The sequence below is a fragment of the Cottoperca gobio genome, chromosome 16, assembly GCF_900634415.1.
Source record: "Cottoperca gobio chromosome 16, fCotGob3.1, whole genome shotgun sequence".
Lineage (NCBI taxonomy): Eukaryota > Metazoa > Chordata > Actinopteri > Perciformes > Bovichtidae > Cottoperca > Cottoperca gobio.
The window spans coordinates 1,106,304-1,111,556 of record NC_041370.1 but is presented as its reverse complement, the minus strand read 5'-3'; positions in this window follow the sequence as shown (position 1 = coordinate 1,111,556).

The window sequence follows — 5,253 nt, the reverse complement described above, 5'->3', positions numbered from 1 at the left end:
AGATTCACCAAACTACAAATCACAATCTTGTTATTTCAATAAATGATGAGACAGATTGCAAAGACGATGTCAAGAAACTCCAAGTTTATTTCTTACAAACTTATTATAATGTTCTGTAAGCACCAGACACGAGAGCAGCAACAGGACGGAACACTTTTGGTCCTTATTGTAAGAAATTCCAGATTTCTATCAGTTAAAATACAGATTTGAACAGATTTCATGGCATACGAAGACACAGACATAACATTCGGTGCTGCTTCACGCGCAGTAGTTCTCACACTCGTACAGGATCTCCAGGCAGAAGGTTTTGGACTTTGAGAACTCGCTTCTTTGGTAAAAAATACATTTATTTTGAAATATAAAAAGCTAATACAACAGATTGCAGCAAACATGTCGTCTGTCAAGCCCAAGACAAACTCAGCACCTTCATGAGTACACAGTTCACAGTAGTGTAGTGGTCTTATCCCTTTACTAATCCAGCGTGACTGTGGAGCTTTATTACTGGTGATAAAACAGCAGCAGAGCATCTGTCCATTAATGCTTTAGAGAGTTGATCGGCTTTAAAAAAGGCAGTCGTGAAGCAGGAACGATCTTAAACTCTTAAATTAAAAACCCAATCTGTGATCCTGACAGATAAAAATAACAGATCTTTTACACTTCTAGAGATTAATAATCCCTAAATGCATGATTTTCAAAGAGGACGTCCAATATTTATGTTGAGAAAATGTAACTTCTTACTTCTTTCACTCGTTGGCTCGACTAGAGGGGAGTCAGACGTTTAATATCTTCAACAAGTGGGATACGAGTGAGTGGAGGTCCGAAAGAGATTCATAATGTCGGTTATATAAGACAGTGGTCCCCAACCACCGGTCCGCGGACCGGTACTGGTCCTCAGGAAGTTGTTGAATTGGACGAAATGTTTTTGTGGGACAAACGATGAGTTTCTTTAAACGTACCGGACTATTATTAAGTGTCAGCAGGAGACGCTGACGAGAAACAAAGATGGAGAAAGTGCAAACGTTTATCTTAATACATGTTTGAAGCGTATAAATGAATGAGATATTATATACAGAGGAACCAATAACTTAATCTCCGTTAGCAGCTCAGATAAAGTCCGCCGGACACAAACACTTTGCAGCTGAACGAGATTAGAAGCTCGATAAAGTGCCGAAGCGTTTAGCTTCACAACCGTTCAACACGTCTGCTGCAGTTTCCGACTTTTGAGCGATTTCTTTCAGGACTCTTTGAAACTCAGTGAGATTCATGAAAACTTTTACTGGCTGCGTTTATTTGTGCTCAGTTTTCCAATCCGATGTTTTTTTTTCCTGCTCCGACATCTTTGGCGTTCCTCAAAGTTAATTTAGACGACAGATGAACCGAACTGGAAGTTATGTTTTGTAACAAACACCTAACATCCCTTTTTCCTCCCGTCCGTGATGACACTGAGAATCCCTTCTGTCCCCGAGTGAACTCTGCAATCTACCATTTAATAAAAGAAACTCCAGTTCGTCAGTGCTGCCTTCTTCAACTCTCACAACAAAAGTTGTTTACTCGTCTTTATATATAAATATAAACATAAACAATATATATATTTATTTTTCATATATATATTAATTATTTATATAGATATATCTAAAAACATATATATATTATTGTTTTATGTAAATATATTTATATTTATTGGTAGGTCACAGAAAGGGGAAAGCAGACGGATCTAAATAAAGATGTCCTGAAGAACGCACCAGTGCAATCATGTTAAATGACGACGTGTAAAAACCCTTTCCGTAAACACTGTGCATGTGATTAACAATACGAGAAGTGCACGATTTAGGAAAGTAAGTATGTTTGACACTTGGAGTGAATATATATATTACTACTAAATAAAACTAATAAAGTGCAGAGAGAAGAGAGCAAAGGCACAGAAATGTATTATCTGCAGGACGCTGAAACCTGCATCATGAGCAGCAGCATCACAGCTGGTCTCCGAGTTCATTCGGACGAACTTTGACGTCATTGCGGTTCTTCAGAAGCCGATAAGTCCGGCGGCCCCCACAGGCACAGCCAGCAGCCACAGCCACAGGCACAGCCAGCAGCCACAACCAAGACTGCAGCCAAAAGAAAAACAACACAGTTACCCAGGTTAGCATGTCTGCAGAAACTCGTGAATGTGTTTGAGTCACTTTGTGTGATGAAGGGTTTCAGATCACCAGTTCTGATGGAAGTGCAGATCCAGAGCACTCATCGCCGATGTAGTGGGTCCTTTCCTCAACTATTTCATTCTCCTGTAAACACGCGGAAATTAAGTTTATATTTTAGTTTCTGAACAGTCGACAGTAACTTCATGTTCCTGCTTCAGTTCATCGTCAAACCATCCAGTAAGTAAAAGAAACTCTTCATAAGAACAAAACCTTTGTTTTCTCCAATGATCCAAAGTAAGTTGCTTTTTGTCGAGGGAACATTTGTGGCGATGCTACGAATAAAGAACGTGACCTACCTTTGTGCACACGGTGGTACGGTTCATGTTGACGCATTGATCCAGCGTCATCTGTCCATCTTTGAACTCCTTGCACGGAGATGTGAAATTTTTTATCTCACCGTAGAAGCGGGCGAAGGGCTGCAAGAACGAAACAGGAAACAGTGAATAATAATAAGTGCACGGAAAAGACAAACATTTTGATGGACATTTGGTTTGATCCAAATCTCAGCTGACTGAGACTTTCAGACGATGTGAGAAGCTTCCAGAACCAAATCACAGCATAAGTTGTTCTACGGTGTAACGGCCTTGGTGTCTTAACGAGGCGTCTTAACGAGGTGTCTTAACGAGACGTCTCAACGAGGCGTCTTAACGAGGTGTCTTAACGAGGCGTCTTAACGAGGCGTCTTAACGAGGTGTCTTAACGAGGTGTCTTAACGAGGTGTCTTAACGAGGCGTCTTAACGAGGCGTCTTAACGAGGCGTCTTAACGAGATGTCTTAACGAGGCGCCTTAACGAGGCGTCTTAACGAGGCGTCTTAACGAGGCGTCTCAACGAGGCGTCTCAACGAGACGTCTTAACGAGGCGCCTTAACGAGGTGTCTTAACGAGGCGCCTTAACGAGGTGTCTTAACGAGGCGTCTTAACGAGGCGTCTTAACGAGGCGCCTTAACGAGGCGTCTTAACGAGGCGCCTTAACGAGGCGTCTTAACGAGGCGTCTTAACGAGGCGTCTTAACGAGGTGTTTTATCATTTTTGCAGTGATTACAAATGGTTACACCTGCATTAAATCTGTGTAACATCTGCATCTTCAGAGTCTCATCTGTCCGATGTTCATCACTTATATGTTATCGTAAAGATCCATATAATACTTATCCTACCGCTAAGATGCTTTATGAATAACTCTCAACTTTAAGAGGATCTAGTCTCTTATATCTATATTCTAAGATATCTCTCAGGATGAATAAAGTTCATTACACATGAACGTGACACTAAAATAAAAGTGCACTTCTTCATTTGGATTTTAATCCTGACAAATCAAATGTATTTATATAACCCAATATCCCTTTACAGACTGAGCCAGCCCTAACTATAAGCTTTATCAAAAAGGAAAGTCACATCATTTTTGTTCATAAGAAGTGAAATAGAAGTTTTATTTGAAAGAAAAAGGTACAGTAGTCTGGTTTTACCGTGTCGTTGATGGCCCAAGTGTTTTCACAGCGTTGGTTGAATGGAATTGTCGGTTCACAGCAGGAATAATGAGAGGTGTTCTCCCTCACCTGTGGGGGGGCATTCACCAAGCCCAGAACAGCTGATCCTGTCAACACACAGGAGAAATACAACATTGATGTTAAACCACTGTTTTCCTTTTCTAACATCGCTCCATTTAAATCTATCCGTGGTCCAAAATCTACTTTAATCTTTTATTTTAACAAAACCTGAACAGCTATAATGAGGAAGAACATCTGGAAAAGACTTCCACAGCTTTCTGGTTTTGGTAATATTGCGTCACATTCTCCTGCGTCTACGGGCGCGGTGCCTTTCCCTGCGGTGGCTTATCTTGAGTTGCAGACCCCCGCCTAACTCGATGTGCTAACCGGGGATAAAACCAAAAAAAGATAAGTTTCGGAGGAAAGTTGTTTAACTCTGCGTCGACAGATACATTTGCTTTCTCTGATAACGATGCTGGCTGACCTGCGCGCTTGATATGTGGCGAGAAATGAGCAAACAGAAAATGCGATGTTGAAAGACGTGTTGTGGGACATTTGTGAGGCTGGTGTCTGTTTAAAAGCCAAAGAAATGATCAGCACCTCCATGATGATGGACACACACTGAAACAGACATAAATAAATACATTAAACAATGATGTTGACTCTTTTTAAGATATTAGGCTGCAGCTATACGTTTTGTTTATTTCAAAGTGGGCTACTTTCTTTATTCATTTCATTTTTATATTGTATTTTTTATTGTTTTGTACATTTTTATATTATATTCATTGTATTTTATTCAACAAATATGTGGAGGACTCAAATAGACGGCATAGTTCTGTGTTTAACATATTTCAGTAGGCCTGAACATGCCAGTGTATGTTTGTGTTTACTTTGTTAAAACAGGTAAAAAATAGCAACAGTTTCTTTTATTGTCATTCTGTAATTTCATAAATGCAACAAATATAGTATAACTATATATTAAATCTATAAACTGTGTTATCAAATATGTTTTGTGGCTCCAGACAAATCTTATTTGGTGGAAGAGGCAACATGGCTCTTTAGATAGTAAAAGTTGGTGACCCCTGACTTAAAGGTTGCTGACCCCTGATGACCCCTGACTTAAAGGTTGCTGACCCCTGACTTAAAGGTTGCTGACCCCTGACTTAAAGGTTGCTGACCCCTGACTTAAAGGTTGCTGACCCCTGACTTAAAGAAACACTCATAGTGGGAATTTCCAAGACACTATATACAAAGATGAGTCATGGTTTCTGGAAACAGTCCTCATGCAAGGAAAGTCTGGTGAAAACCCACACGCTGCTTCAGTAATATAATAACGAGGACTTCCTGATGATTAAATAAAGGTTAACAGTGGTCACAAACCATAACAAATACATAACTGAACAATAAACAAAAACATAAATAATCTTTCTGGACGGGCACTCTACTATTTATTTTCTAATTCACACCATAAAAACGTTCAATCCGCTCTCTTCCACAAAGCAACGCTAAACTTCATTCAAAAATCTGTCAATTTAATGTATTCCCTCTTGCTGCCGATTGTTTTCAGCAG